At 41.2% G+C, this 17009-nt stretch overlaps 1 pseudogene across 1 annotated transcript; it reads left to right on the top strand.

Annotated features, from left to right (window-relative positions):
- Positions 1 to 12935: 12935 nt before the first annotated feature.
- Positions 12936 to 16347, top strand: LOC311125647 (perilipin-2-like; annotated as a pseudogene). Its single transcript has 8 exons — positions 12936 to 13002; positions 13184 to 13221; positions 13471 to 13666; positions 13801 to 13883; positions 13994 to 14240; positions 14531 to 14715; positions 15589 to 15654; positions 15986 to 16347. The product of its transcript is annotated as a perilipin-2-like (transcript).
- The last annotated feature ends 662 nt before the right edge of the window (positions 16348 to 17009 follow it).

Below are 17009 nucleotides of genomic sequence, written 5' to 3'. Positions count from 1 at the left end.
ATAATATAATAATACTTTTAGCAAAAATAATTATTTTCAATTTACAATCTGTAGAAACAATGAGAATAGAAGGGTTCAGAACTTTTGTAAAACATCACATCACAGTACAGTTGAAAAATATATGGCAAATAGAAATCCAATATGGATGGTGTTAAGAGATAGATGGGTGGTGTTTAATGGAGTTGAAGGATGGGACTAATAACAACTAACAACAACTAATAACAACAAGATAACTAATGTAAAGCATACTATGTCCATAATAAGTATATAGGTTATAGGTTGAGAGCCTTTGTGAAAGAGCACAGTTAGAAAGATATGGCATACCGAATGGACATCATGAAAATGATCGGAGAGGTTGAGGTTGGAGGAAGTTCATGAGTAAAAACAAACAAAATATAATTATTGTAAAATTGACTGTGTCCATAAAATGTATATAGTATAAATAAGCTGGAAGTAGAGGCCTAAGCATTGTTGTTCACTAGTTTACTCCAATTAGGGAAGGGGTGGTGGGGTTGGAAAGTAATAAAGGGAAATATATTTTTTTTAAAGGATATGAATATATATAAATGTATATATATGTATTTATATGTATGTGTGTATATATATATATATATATATATATATATATATATATATATATATATATATTATTTGCGAGAAAAAAAAACATATGGGGGATTGGAAGTGATGCAGACAATTACATTGATGGAAGTTACAATCTATCTGCAATATTAAAGCTGATCTACCCCCCAAAAAAATTTATTAAAATAAAAACATAATTGCAAAAGGGTTTTCTAATGATCAATTAGCCTTTTAAAATTATAAACTTGGATTAGCAAACACAACGTGCCATTGGAACACAGGACTGATGGTTGCTGATAATGGGCCTCTGTACGCCTGTGTAGATATTCCATTAAAAATCAGCCGTTTCCAGCTACAATAGCCATTTACAACATTAACAATGTCTACACTGTATTTCTGATCAATTTGATGTTATTTTAATGGACAATGACATTTCTAAGTGACCCCAAACTTTTGAACGGTAGTGTATAAGTCCCCCTCTCTGTAAATGTACATTCTGCCAGTGTCGGTGTGTACTAAGTTGAGGGTCTTAAATTCGAGTGATAGACTCAACGTGAAGCACTAGGGACTTTCATTCTAAATTTGGGTTGGATAATTTATCAATAGTTGTAGTTGTAATTATGACTCCGGAAAGGCGAGAAGGAGAGACAGAGCGCTGCCCCTAAACTGTGAGAGCACAAAGTGAGGGGATGGTACATTGGTCATCCTGCATACGAGTCCTTGTTGTAGGCTGCAAACAAGGTCACATCACAATACCGTCTCACAAATGCTGCTACAGCCTCATCTGGAATGTGGGGATTGTACATGTGCACAGTTATAGTGCGGAAGTTCCTTTTCTAAAGGCATGTCATGGTAAGAAGTGACAGTGGCCTTGCATTTGCTCTGGCATACAGTCCATTGCAGTGTGACACTTTGCCTCCATGTAAAACATTACATCATAGGACTCAAGTGAGTTCCCTTGCAGGCTAAAGCTCCCAATAGCACCGACCTTGCAAACATGTCTCTGGTCATGATCATTGGACTCCTTGTCCTTCATAGAAAAGCGAACCGTGTTGTTGGCCATATATCCGGCATCTCCTGTAGAAAGGGGGCTGCCGGGAGTAGAAATGGGTCCCTCGGTAGCAACTACCTGATCGACTCGTCACACTAATGTCTCTAAGGCCTGGTATTGAAAAGTGTGTTAGTTAGCCGGAAGCTGGAAGTTAAAAGCTGGAAGTTAGCCAAATGGCTAAGCATGCGTAATTGTGTGAAACCATAAAGCCAACTGAAAACCCTGGCTCTGGATTCCTCTTTTCTTCTTCTGTGGGTGTTTTGACAACTCGCAAACTAGGAGACAGGGTTTTCAAATGGCTTTACTGATTGACATAAGTCCACCTTGCCATTGTTTGAGACCCATCTTCTCTCTCTCAGTGCCTCTGCCCAACTGAGGCAGCAGAGAAGCTTGTGGTTCAAAGGCTGGCTGTTGGGTACTACTAACACATGTCCAGAGTGCATAAGAGGAGATTAACGTGACTCAACGGTCAGATAGAATTTTACTGCAGTCATGACTGCCGGTGTGGCGGTAATACTGCCACCGCAACAGCCCTAGAAGCCATGCTACTAGCTTCATGCCATGAATATGCATAGCCATCTCGAGACAACTCCGATATACATTTTTATTTTTTAGTTGCCGGGATGTCAGGTGTCCTACTTATATCAGTACACTCGTAACAACTTAAGCATTACCAAACTTCTATTCGATCAAATAAACCTCACATAGCAAATAAGCCATACTTTTTTTGTTGACCAAATTCAACACTCTCTCATTGACCTTCAAACAATAACTCCTTGCTTGGTGGTTTAACAGCGGTTTGCATAGAAAATAGATGCAACAATTGCCTTCTAGGGTGCATTTCAGAGGAGGCTGGTGGGAGGAGCTATAGGAGGACGGGCACATTGTAATGGCTGGAATGGAACATATGGAACGGTATCAAACACAACAAACATATGGAAACCACATGTTTGTCTCCATTACATTTATTCCATTCCAACCATTACAATGAGTCCATCCTCTTAAAGCTCCTCCCACCAACCTCCTCAGAAATGCACCCTAGAAGGCAATTGTCACATATATTTTCTATGCAAACTTTTTAAATGTCTACAAAAAAATCACTGGTCAAGTTAATGAAAACATAGCTATTGTTGCAAGGTTGCCCACATACACCCATATTCATATAACAGACATTGGCCTGTTGAAGGACTGTTGAAGTGTGTGCGTCCAACCCGTGCATGTATGGTTCCATTTTGCCCACGCATAAAAATAATGAAACTGGTGGAGCTATAATGGATATTATTCTACAAAGGAAGATCATTAATCCAGAAATGTATGACAGGATTACTGTTGAAAACACATATTGTAGCCTACTGTAGGCCAACCTTTTGTACCTTTTCATTATTTACTGTATGGCTTGAGAACGTTTTTTATGCTTTTATACAGGAATTTCATATTTCCACTGATTTTATAAATTATCTTATTTGTATGGTAATGATGTAGCATTTCAACCACAATGCATTTTTTTCAGAACACATTTCTTTTATTCTTCCACTTTGAAATAAGTATTGTTTTTATTACATTTTACATTTTAGTCATTTAGCAGACGCTCTTATCCAGAGCGACTTACAGTTAGCGCATACATTATTTTATCGAACCCACAACCCTGGCGTTGCAAACGCCATGCTCTACCAACTGAGCTACATCCCCTTTTATCAGGAACTAGTGTTGGTAATAAGGCTCTAGTCAAGGCTTTAGAGTTCCTCATATAAAATGTCTCAGTCAGATTGTTAATGTATTGTCTTCAATTTGCAGATCTTCAAATTACCTCTGAATACAAACAATAGGCAGTATATTAGGCATTATATTTCTGATGCAAGAAATAGCCCTGAACTCATATCTGTGATCTTTTGGCCTGGTACCTAATGGGTTATTTTGCCTCTGCGTAAGATGGCCGATCTGACCGGTCTGGTCTTGGCAATGTGGCTGGGCTTGGCACCGGTGGCTTTGGCAGTGGATGGATGTGTCACGCCCTTGTCTCCTGCCGACAAGTATGTGGACACCTGCTCGCTTTCCACTAGATGTTGGAACATTGCTGCGGGGACTTGCTTCCATTCAGCCACAAGAGCATTAGTGAGGTCGGGCACTGATGTTGGGCGATTAGGTCTGGCTCGCAGTCAGCGTTCCAATTCATCCCAAAGGTGTTCGATGGGGTTGAAACTGTTGCCACAATGTTGGAAGCACACAATCGCCTATTTGTATTTGTATTTATTAGGGATCCCCATTAGCTGCTGCCAAGGCAGCAGCTACTCTTTCTGGGGTCCAAACATATTAAAGCATTTACATTGCATATAAAACCAAATATAAAACAGTACATCATATGGCATTATTACACCACTACCTATCTACAATACAAAATGTTTAATACCACCAATCAACAATATCACAATATCGCATGTGTCTATACCCTTGTGTGTGTCTCTTCACAGTCCCCGTTGTTCCATAAGGTGTATTTTTACCTTTTTTATCTGATTCTACTGCCTGATTCAGTTACCTGATGTGGAATAGAGTTCCATGTAGTTATGGCTCTATGTAGTACTGTGCGTCTCCCATAGTCTGTTCTGGACTTGGGGACTGTGAAGAGACCTATGGTGGCATGTCTTGTGGGGTATGCATGGGTGTTCAGCTCGTCAACACCTCTTACAAAAACAAGCAGTGATGAAGTCAATCTCTCTTCCACTCTGAGCCAGGAGAGACTGACATGGATGTCATTAATGTTAGCTCTCCATGTACTTTTAAGGGCCAGCCGTGCTGCCCTGTTCTGAGCCAAATGCAATTTTCCAAAGTCCCTCTTTGTGGCACCAGACCACACTACTGAACAGTAGTCTAGGTGCAACAAAACTAGGGCATGTGGGACCTGCCTTGTTGATAGTGTTGTTAAGAAGGCAGAGCAGCGCTTAATTATGGACATACTTCTCCCTATCTTAGCTACTGTTGTATCAATATCCTTTGACCATGACAGTCTACAATCCAGGGTTACTCAAAGCAGTTTAGTCACCTCAACTTGTTCAATTTCCACATTATTCATTACGAGATGTAGTTCAGGTTTAGTGAATGATTTGACCAAAATACAATGCTTTTAGTTCTGGAAATATTCAGGACTAACTTATTCCTTGCCACCCATTCCGAAACTAACTGCAACTCTTTGTTAAGTGTTGCAGTTATTTCAGTTGCTGTAGTAGCTGACATGTATAGTGTTGAGTCATCCGCATACATAGACACACTGGCTTTACTCAGTGCCCTGGGGAATTCCTGATTGTACCTGGATTATGTTTGAGAGGCTTCCATTAAAGAACACCCTCTGTGTTCTGTTAGACAAGTAACTCTTTATCCACATTATAGCAGGGGGTGTAAAGCCATAACACATTTGTTTTTCCAGCAGCAGACTATGATGGATAATGTCAAAAGCCACACTGAAGTCTAACAAAACAGCCCCCACAATATTTGTATCATCATTGTCTCTCAGCCAATCATCAGTCATTTGTGTAAGTGCTGTGCTTGTTGAAAGTTTGTTGTCAATTTGTTTACAGTAAAATAGCATTGTATCTGGTCAATCACCATTTTTTCCAATAGTTTACTAAGGGTTGGTAACAGGCTAATTGGTTGGCTATTTGAGCCAGTAAAGGGGGCTTTACTATTCTTAGGTAGCGGAATGACTTTTGCTTTTCCATCAAAGTTGTCAGACCCTGGTGGCTTGTCATTGTTACTAGACAACAATCAATAGACATAATTCATAATTACAATGCTTGTCTTTCATAATTTGGTCAGATATGCTTGGATGTGTTGTGTCAGCAATTGTTGCTGGCATGTCATGCCTAAGTTTGCTAATCTTGCCAATAAAAAAATTATTAAAGTAGTTGGTAATATCAGTTGGTTTTGTGATGAATGAGCCATCTGATGATTCAATGAATGATGGAACTGAGTTTGCCTTTCTTCCCAAAATGTCATTTAAGATGCTCCAAAGCTTTTTACTATCATTCTTTATGTCATTTATCCTTGTTTCATAGTGTTGTTTCTTCTTCTTTTTATTCAGTTTAGTCACATGATTTCTCAATTTGCAATACGTTTGCCAATCGGTTGTGCAGCCAGACTTATTTGCCATTCCTTTTGCCTCATCCCTCTCAACCACACACATTTTAAATTCCTCATCAATCCACTGGGATTTAACAGTTTTTACAGTCATTTTCTTAATAAGTAACTGGAATAAGCAATTTCATAAATGTGTCAAGTGCAGTGTCTGTTTGCTCCTCATTACATTCCACAGACCAACATATATTCTTTACATCAACAACGTAGGAATCACTACAAAACTTATTGAATGACCTCTTATACACAATATTACGCCCAGCCTTTGGAACTTTGGTTTTCCTAGATATGGCTACTATATTGTGATCACTACATCCAATGGATTTGGATCTCTGCAGCATTAGCCTAGAATGTCATTGTATGCTGTAGCGTTAAGATTTCCCTAAACTGGAACTAAGGGGCTTAGACCGAACCATGAAAAACAGCCCCAGACCATTATTCCTCATCCACCAAACATTACAGTTGGCACTACGCATTAGGGCAGGTAGCGTTTTCCTGGCGTCCGCCAAACCCAGATTTGTCCGTTGAACTGCCAGATGGTGAAGCGTGATTCATCACTCCAGCCAACACTTGGCATTCCGCATAGTGATCTTAGGCTTGTGTGTGGCTGCTCGGCCATGGAAACCCATTTCATTTGGGTTCCTGGATCCTTTCACAGCATTATAAGGCTGCATTGAGACAATTACTTATCAATGACCCAAGCCCAGCCCAGCATTGAGACAATGACTTATCAATGACCCAAGCCCAGCTCAGTTAATCCCTACCATTGTGTCGCTGAGTTGTCATAATGCTTCAGAAAATTTACATTATCCCAGGGGCGTTGGAAGACATAATGTAAGTAACCTAATTTATGTCCCTCTAACTGCCCTGAATGCCTCTGCTGATCTTTTGCATGCAGTAATCATGTGCCTATGAACCAGAGTTATACTGTTAGCACTGAAGTGGTGTGCCCTAGTAGGATGTCCACTGTGTGCAGCTCACCCTGCGCTAACATAAATAACATGAGCATGTCTACTTCTGCTAAGCTTCCCAGTAAAGCAATGAAAACAATCAAGCATCCCAGGAAAGTGCTAAAAATAGCCCAAGTTAACATATGAAGCTTAAGAAACAAGGTTCATGAAATCAATAATTTGCTAGTAACAGATTACAATCATATTCTGACAATCTCTGAAACTCACATAGATAATACCTTTGATGATACAGTGGTAGCAATACATGGTTATAACATCTACAGATAATACAGAATTCCAAAGGTGGAGGAGTTGCGGTTTATATTCAGAACCACATTCCTGTAAAGCTTAGAGAGGATTTAATGTTAAATACTGTTGAAGTAATATGGCCACAGGTTCATCTGCCTCACCTAAATCCCATTCGGGTGGGAAGCTGCTATAGATCACCAAATGCTAACAGTCAGTATCTGGATAACATGTGTGAAATGCTTGATAATGCATGTGATATCAACAGAGAGGTATATTTTCTGGGTGATTTAAATATTGACTGGCTTTCATCAAGCTGGCCACTCAAGAAAAAGCTTAAAACTGTAACTAGGGCCCGCAACCTGGTTCAGGTTATCAGTCAACCTACTAGGGTAGTTACAAACAGCACAGGAATGAAATCATCAACATGCATTGATCACATCTTTACTAATGCTGCAGAAATGTGCTTTAAAGCAGTATCCAAATCCATCGGATGTAGTGATCACAATATAGTAGCCATACTGTATCTAGGAAAACCAAAGTTCCAAAGGCTGGGCATGTTGTTGATGTAAATAATATGTGTTGGTCTGTGGTGTGGAATGAGGAGCAACCAGATGCTGCATTTGACACATTTATGAAATTGCTCATTCCAGTTACTAATAATCATGCACAATTAAGAAAATGACTGTAAAAACGGTCAAATCCCTGTGGATTGATGAGGAATTGAAAACATTTTATGGTTGAGAGGGATGTGGCAAAAGGAATGGCAAATAGGTCTGGCTGCACAACCGATTGGCAAACGTACTGCATATTGAGTAATCAAGTGACTAAACTGAATAAATATAAGAAACTACTCTATGAAACAAAGATAAATGACATAAAGAATGATAGTAAAATGCTTTGGAGCACCTTAAATTAAACTGTGTTATGGATTTACACCCCTTGCTACAGTGAGGGAAAAAAGTATTTGATCCCCTGCTGATTTTGTACGTTTGCCCACTGACAAAGAAATGATCAGTCTATAATTTTAATTGTAGGTTTATTTGAACAGTGAGAGACAGAATAACAACAACAAAATCCAGAAAAACACATGTCAAGAATGTTATCAATTGATTTGCATTTTAATGAGAGAAATAAGTATTTGACCCCCTCTCAATCAGAAAGATTTCTGGCTCCCAGGTGTCTTTTATACAGGTAACGAGCTGAGATTAGGAGCACACTCTTAAAGGGAGCGCTCCTAATCTCAGCTTGTTACCTGTATAAAAGACACCTGTCCACAGAAGCAATCAATCAATCAGATTCCAAACACTCCACCATAGCCAAGACCAAAGAGCTCTCCAAGGATGTCAGGGACAATATTGTAGACCTACACAAGACTGGAATGGGCTACAAGACCATCGCCAAGCAGCTTGGTGAGAAGGTGACAACAGTTGGTGCGATTATTCGCAAATCGAAGAAACACAAAAGACCTGTCAATCTCCCTCGGCCTGGGGCTCCATGCAAGATCTCACCTCGTGGAGTTGCAATGATCATGAGAACAGTGAGGAATCAGCCCAGAACTACACGGGAGGATCTTGTCAATGATGTCAAGGCAGCTGGGACCATAGTCACCAAGAAAACAATTGGTAACACACTACGCCGTGAAGGACTGAAATCCTGCAGCACCCGCAAGGTCCCCCTGCTCAAGAAAGCACATATACAGGGCCGTCTGAAGTTTGCCAATGAACATTGATTGAACACATGAACACATGATTCAGAGGAGAACTGGGTGAAAGTGTTGTGGTCAGATGAGACCAAAATCGAGCTCTTTGGCATCAACTCAACTCGCCGTGTTTGGAGGAGGAGGAATGCTGCCTATTACCCCAAGAACACCATCCCCACCGTCAAACATGGAGGTGGAAACATTATGCTTTGGGGGTGTTTTTCTGCTAAGGGGACAGGACAACTTCACCGCATCAAAGGGACGATGGATGGGGCCATGTAACGTCAAATCTTGGGTGAGAACCTCCTTCTCTCAACCAGGGCATTGAAAATGGGTCGTGGATGGGTATTCCAGCATGACAATGACCCAAAACACACGGCCAAGGCAACAAAGGAGTGGCTCAAGAAGAAGCACATTAAGGTCCTGGAGTGGCCTAGCCAGTCTCCAGACCTTAATCCCATAGAAAATCTGTGGAGGGAGCTGAAGGTTCGAGTTGCCAAACGTCAGCCTCGAAACCTTAATGACTTTTTGTTGTTATTCTGTCTCTCACTGTTCAAATACAATGTTGTCAGTGGGCAAACGTACAAAATCAGCAGGGGATCAAATAATACTTTTAATAAATACTTTTTTCCCTCACTGTATATTGTGGATAGAGAGTTACCTGTCTAACAGAACACAGAGGTGTTCTCCAACATCCTCCAGGTAGAATCAGGAATTCCCCCAGGGCAGCTGTCTAGGCCTTTTATCAATCTTTACTAATGACATGCCACTGGCCTTGAGTAAAGCCAGTGTGTCTATGAATCCGGATGATTCAACACTATACACATCAGCTACTACAGTGAGTGAAATCACTGCAACACTTAACAAAGAGCTGCAGTTAGTTTCAGAATGGGTGGTAAGGAATAAGTTAGTCCTAAATATTTCTAAACTAAAAGCATTGTATTTGGGACAAATCATTCACTAAACCCTAAACCTCAAATAATGGCTGCAGCTAATGGGGATCCTTAATAAATACAAATACAAATGAAGCTCCCGACGAACAGTTATTGTGCTGACGTTGCTTCCAGAGGCAGTTTGGAACTCGGTAGTAAGTTTTGCAACCTAAGACAGACGCGCTTCAGCACTCCGAGGTCCCATTCTGTGAGCTTGTGTGGCCTACCACTTCGCGGCTGAGCCGTTGTTTCTCTTAGATCTTTACACTTCACAATAACAGCACTTACAGTTGACTGGGGCAGCTCTAGCAGGGCAGACATTTGACGAACTGACTTGTTGGAAAGGTGGCATCCTATGACGGTGCCACGTTGAAGGTCACTGAGCTCTTCAGTATGGGCCATTCTACTGCCAATGTTTGTCTATGGAGATTGCATGGCTGTGTGCTCGATTTTATATACCTGTCAGCAACGGGTGTGGCTGAAATAGCCAAATCCACTAATTTGAAGGGGTGTCCACATACTTTTTGCCATGTAGTGTACATTCTAATACCCTCCATTCACAGAATGGAAGACACAGCTTAGGTTTTTAAAAATCCAACACATTAATGCTGATATCAAATGACTATGGAATCCATTGTCACACATTTTGTAGATGCAGAAATCAAATTACTATGGAATCCAGCCACTTGTGATCAGTTAAATTGTCAGACAATTTACATACTGTACCAGCTAAGAATAATTCTAAGAATTTTCTTTACATATTTACTGTTCATGTTATGTAATGTAATGTGTTCTAATGTGTTCAATTTATTTGGAATATTGCCGACCATGCTGCTATCTTGTACCAGATCTGTCATGCAGAAGAGATTTCTATCTCAATGAAACTAACATGAGGCAGAAACTAACACAAGGTTTAATTTTTAAAAAGATTACATAAAACAGTCACTCAGACTCTGGATGATTGCAGCCAAGGCCATTCACACTGTTCTGTGTTCTCCATAGATTAGTCTCTCGGAGAGGTAAATCAAAATACATGATGAACACAGTCAATTACATTTACATTACATTTTAGTCATTTAGCAGACGCTCTTATCCAGAGCGACTTACAGTTAGTGAATACATACTGGTCCCCCGTGGGAAATGAACCCACAACCCTGGCGTTGCAAACACCATGCTCTATCAACTGAGCTACATCCCTGCCGGCCATTCCCTCCCCTACCCTGGACAACGCTAGGCCAATTGTGCGCTGCCCATGAGAACACAGTGGGATTACTGTATATGAGAACACAGTGAGAACACAGCACATTCAATGGATAGCAGGAAAAAGTCAAGAACCCTTTACACTACACAGAGTGAGCATACCACCAAAGCACCAATAAGATTAAAAACCTTGGCAGAAATTCTGGTGTGCTTATGCCTACATACAGCATGGATGCCACACCATACCCCTCCTGCAAGAAAGCACACAAACCACTTCTAACACCAATGTAAGTAACACTTCAAGGGATTGGGGCAGTGGGGCTCATTCCAGGGACCCTAACTTATAAGGCTTGTACACTCCTTGTGCCAATTGTGTATAGTGCCTTCCATATAAGTGGGTTTGGCATGGCTCCATATGGCAAGGGACTCTACAATATGAACACTTTATAGGTGCCATAGTTTGTTAAGAAAACACGTTATTGTTTATTTTGTTTCGGTAGCATTATCCCAAGCCTATCTATTAAGCTATCATATATTAACTGCATGTCAACTGCATGTCTGTATCCTATATTGTGTTACCGTAGAAGGCCTTCTACTGTGTAGACCTAATTAATTGACTGAAACGAACCTGAAGGTGGTGGTATTGGACATGTGACCCTCCAATAGCTTGTACTTTTTTGGACACCCGAGGAGCCACAGTTCTTTTAGAGTGGAACTTGTCACCGTACTCTGTGCTCACAAAAAATAGTTGTTTAATCTTTGCAACTTGACAAGAACATGAATAAATATGAAAATAACAATTGAATGGGTAAACCTAATAACCAAAGAACATGAACAATAACATGAACTACAAAATTCTAATTATAGACTGCGATTGCATAAACCATTATCTGATGTAGCCGTGGTTAGGCTGTGTTAGGAAGTGATGTCACTCCTAAGAGATGATGCAAAGATACATTTAGAAAATTAATTTGTATTGATGTAAATGTACATTTACCGGCATGACCATAGTAGAAAAATAATTTGTCCCACAACACAGAATTGTAATTTGCCAAAGTGATCTTCTTTGATAGTTAGCCTACCATGCATAGCCTATCTCGTTCACTTTCTCGGCACAAGGCTACTTGAAAAAATACTTACCCGCAGGTTCAGATCTGGCATAAGCACTGGGTCATCATGTTTACACCATCTGAACGAGTCCCAGTGTCCTCAACAACATTGGAGGGGGTAGGTCAGGTGGGCATTTATATCACCTAGGAAGTTCTAAAGTATGGAATTAGATACTATTTCCTAAGCAAATAGCCTGCAAATAATAAGTTAGCCCACATTTCTTCTCTAGCCTATAGCGTAATTTTAGTTTTAGGCAATTTGTGTGTTTAAGACCAGGAAGCGCTGATGATGTAATAAACGGATGGCAGTTTATAGCGCGACTTATGACGTGGTCTCACATAAATAAATACAACTCCCAAAAGTTTAAACGTTTTCAAGGTTTCTTACATTACACTAGCTATTACTTTTTATACAGGCTTTTATTGTCTATCTGAAAGCCTTCGATCCTCTGAGTAAGAAATAGAGGACAGACAGGCTATGGACACGAAGAATGCGGACGTCTTTCCCGTGATCAGCACCATGTACAGCTCCTGCATATCCCCGTTGGCGATAGGACTAGGCTACCTTGTAATTTTTCACATGGAGACAGGTGAAATGAGACATTCATAAAATATGAACTTAAAATGATTAGTCTAAGCCTACGTATGATATAATTTAAGTGGCAAGCAAAAAACAAACACACACATAGTAACACACACACAGTAATCCTTCAAAGTGTGATTGACATCGCGTCTGTGTGTGTGTGTGTGTGTGCGTGTGTGCGTGTGTGCATGCGCGCGCATCTCATCCATCTTCTTCCTTTCCTCGTCTACGCTGATTCATAGTCACTAATTAGGGGGGGAAACAACAGGTGAAAGCAATAGCCTAATGAATATATATCAGGAATTGGGTTTCAGCTGTCGCATTTAATTCATAGGACCGATAAGGTAAAGGAAAGGACACCACTTTGTACCATAGAGATCCAGCCTGTGTGCGTTTTGTTTGCTATTAGCCTGACATATTATTGTTGCTGTCCAATTCTCCTATGCCCTATCGTCATGGTGCAAGGGACATCGCAAGAAAGAATGTGGTTTTACAAAGAACAGGCAGGTAAATGTTTGGCAGGTGAATGGACAAAGCAACAATTTCTAAAGCAAGTTATTAGTAATTAGTAATTTTGCTCAGGGGGCACATGAAAAGCGTTTATACTTTGAACCATCTCCTTTCTCATGCAACTCTGAAATTAAATGGATTTGTAAAATATCAATTAACAGTTAAATAACCCTAATCTATCTTTAATTAATAGGGCGAAGTATGATGCCTGGGAATCATAACTCGAGTCCGGTTGGTTCAATTGAAATTCTTGCCAGACAGCCACTAAGCCTACACAGCACGTTCCCTATGTTTTGTATTCCTACTACTCAACCATGTTCTAGCTATATTAACTGCTTGCTTAGTGTTCGTGAGAGCACTGATGACCTAAAGTAGCCATACCCAGTGAAAGTGTTTTGCATTGGTTGTAGGCCTTTGATTGGTCATAGGTATTTTTATTAGTCATGACTTGTGGTCACAGTTTGCTATGTTTCTTGACAGAATGTGATCTTTCGTTTGGCTAACCTCCCCATGGTTAGCTCAGCGTGTGCACTCGTATCTGTCTTGTATTGTGACACCAAGAGCAACCACCCCTACATCAGATCGTTGTGTAAGGTGGTGGAGATTAGTGTGATGACCTTAACCTCTGTAGCCTGTAACAGTGCCACCCCCATCATCATTAAGCTGGAGCCCCAAAGTAAGTACATAGATGCTCTGTCACCTTCTTTCCACTGTTTCCACACTTACAGAATCACTTTGGTCCAAACCAGGGCTTGAATTGTGACAATTCTGTCTCACACCAAATCCAACCCCTCTGCTGTGCTCCCACAGTTTCCATTGTGAATGATCTTGCATGTAAAGGCCTAGATAAGCTTGAGAGTACGTTGCCAGTGCTTCAACAGCCTTCACAGCAGGTGAACTCAATCTCTATGTCCCAATCCTTTTATTTGCTGTCTTTTTGTGTTAAATATATTTAACATTACTGTAAGAACTGTCTTTGTGCTCAATTCTCATTATCACCCAGATTGTTTCAGATGTGAAGAATATAATGATGGAGGCCAAAGATGCTGTTGCTGTCCGCGGCGCAAAGAACTGCATGTATTACACCATGACTGGAATGGTTGCGATGACAAAAGGCACAAGTGGTGGCAGAGTCAACGTGGTGTCCCTGGAGCATGCGGTCCAGCTGGTTAGCGTGGGACTGGAATCTGCACTGAGCCTGTCAGAAACCCTGGTGGACCAAGCCCTTCCTCCGACCTATGAAGAGATGGGTGAGTGGGGCTAATGCTTGGGTGTGTTCATTAGTGGCACACCATAGCAAAACACAAAATATTTCGCAACGGACACACTTTACTCCAAACGCTCTGCAACATGATGTAAAAGTGAGGGGCTATTTACACATGCATATCAAAGTGTAATCCACAATGTTTTGCACCTTAAACTATGGTTTTCCAAGGCCTCTGGTAACTTATACTGACAGACATAAAGGGCAACTGAAAGCTGATGTGTTCTTCTGTAACCTTCCATCCCTCATCACACCGACTTGTCGGTCTGTCTTTAGAAGACGAGGTAAAGACTGTGAAGGGCTTTGATGTTGCCGCCGCCAGGCTCAGCTCTCCTGTCCGACTGGTTTCCCTCACTGTCAAGCTGTGTAGACGAGCATACCACCAGGCAGAGGAGAAGGTGCGCTCTGTCAAAGTCTGTGGTCAGAAATCCCTCAACTTGCTTCAGTACACCATGAACTTGGTAAGCCTGGTAGATGCTTAAACCAGTGTTTTTCTAGAAGTCCATTTGGGAGAGGGACCCACCCACTGATGGGTTTTGGTAGCCTATTAGTTTCAGGTCAGTTTGGGGTCCTGGCTTGATTCAATTTGCTGATGTCAATGTTGTGAACAGTGCGCCCCATGGTGGGGTTATGGTATGAGCAGGCATAAGCTACAGAAAACAAACACAATTACATTTTATCGATGGCAATTTGAATGCACAGACGAGATCCTGAGGCCCATTGTTCTGCCATTCATCCGCCACCATCACCTCATGTTTCAGCATGATAATGCATGGCCCCATGTCGCAAGGGTCTGTACACAATTCCTGGAAGCTGAAAATGTCAGTTCTTCCATGGCCTGCATACTCACCAGACATGTCACCCATTGAGCATGTTTGGGATGCTCTGGATCAACGTGTATGACAGCGTGTTCCAGTTCCCTCCAATATCCAGCAACTTCGCACAGCCATTGAAGAGGAGTGGGACAACATTTCACAGGTCACAAACCACCTGATCAACTTTGTGACGGAGACGTGTTGCGCTGCGTAAGGCAAATGGTGGTCTCGAGATACTTATGGTTTTCTGATCCACCCCCTTTACCTTTTTAAGATATCTGTGACCAACAGATGCATATCTGTAGTCATTTGAAATCCATGGATTAGGGCATAATTAATTTATATAAATTGACTGATTTCTTTTTATATGAACTAACAGTAAATCTTTGCAATTTGTTGCATGCTGCGTTAATTTTTCTTCAGTATAGTTGTCCTCCAATTATCGTATTCTTGAAATTGAAACACTGTACTTTGATTGTAAACTGACCATTATGCTTCTGATGGAATTGATGTGTGCAGGACAATCTTGGCGCCTTGGTGGAATGGACTAGTAATGTTCAAGAGAAGGAAGACAAGGAGACCGAGGTATTATAAAATCTATTTACTAATGTACTGTGTTGGTGGACATGAGTCTTAAAAGCTGTGATTATTACTTTTACAAGCTTGCTCTAGGGGTTCTCAAATGTTCCTTCCTAGAAATTGGATCATATTCATTATCTATTCAAGTGGCTAATTGAAAAATCCTTACTGAAAACATGTCAATTCCGGTACTGCAATGTTAAACAAAACAGAATTGCACTCAACCATGCTGTTGACAGTTTCCCAGACCAAGCGTTGGCTATATTCACTTGACACGTTCGCTTGCATGGTTCAGCTCAGTACCACATAAAGCAGTACATAACCTCTGTTTCTCCAGCGGGTGGTTATCCACAGCCTGGAAGTCTCTCCCAGTGTGAGTCACCAGCTGCAGAGCAGCTGTCTGAGCCTGGCCTGCAGCCTCCAAAGTCTCCCCCGCCACCTCCAGCAGCAGGCTGTGTGTGTGCTGCTTTCTGCCTCACAGATCTTACACAACTTTAGTTCCGCTGACCCCCACCCGGGCATCAGACCTCAGGGCATAGTGAGCGGTTCTCTGGATGCCATCCTGGACTACCTGGTCCACAACATGCCCCTCAATTGGCTGGTGGGGCCCTGGTACCCTCGGACGCCCCCCATTACGCCAAGAGCCCAGACCAATGGTCGAAGGAGGAAGAGGCCTGCCAAGAAAACCGGTGTTTTTGACCATAAGTGTACTGTCACACCCTATGAACAATATTGATGTGGTTTGTGTTGGGAATCAGTCTTCTCAGATATAAGTATCCTTCTGAAATGTAGTGGTGTCTGTTTTTTATTAATATAATATTGGTCTAACACACAGCATCATGTTAATGCATTTGACCTGTGGGCATCTGTTCACATTTTCTAGACTTGGGTCAATAGACTCCGGTAAGGTCACAATCCATTTTGTTTGGGGTTTCTGTCACTGCTGTACTGCAAATCAATGTGTGGATGGCGCTGGAATTGTATGTTTCATGCTGTGGAAAGAATATGTTAAACCACAATAAATGACAATGCAAGTTATTTCCTTTGGCCTTGTCATTCATGGTTTGGTGTTCCTAAATGCTATTGTGATATCAAGATGACGTACTGCAATGCAACTAAATAAACAAAGAAATACCCCGTTCTAGGGCGACGGCAAAGACCATGACCCAACATGAGTGCCCCAATGTACAAAAAGTGAACCTGTCAAGACTGACAACATATCCTTGTACTCTGTGTCATTGCCAAACCTGTTTTGCTTGACAATGGAGTAAGCGAAAGTATAAAAATCTGGGGATCAGTTAGGCACTTTCCTCACCTGGTTATATAGGTCTTTATTGGATACTAATTGAAAGGAAATGACA

The sequence above is a fragment of the Coregonus lavaretus genome, assembly GCF_964263955.1.
Source record: "Coregonus lavaretus genome assembly, contig: HAP1_SCAFFOLD_3287, whole genome shotgun sequence".
Classification (NCBI taxonomy): Eukaryota; Metazoa; Chordata; class Actinopteri; order Salmoniformes; family Salmonidae; genus Coregonus; species Coregonus lavaretus.
The sequence above is the reverse complement of the archived record's forward strand: the minus strand, read 5'-3'. Positions and strand labels throughout refer to the sequence as shown.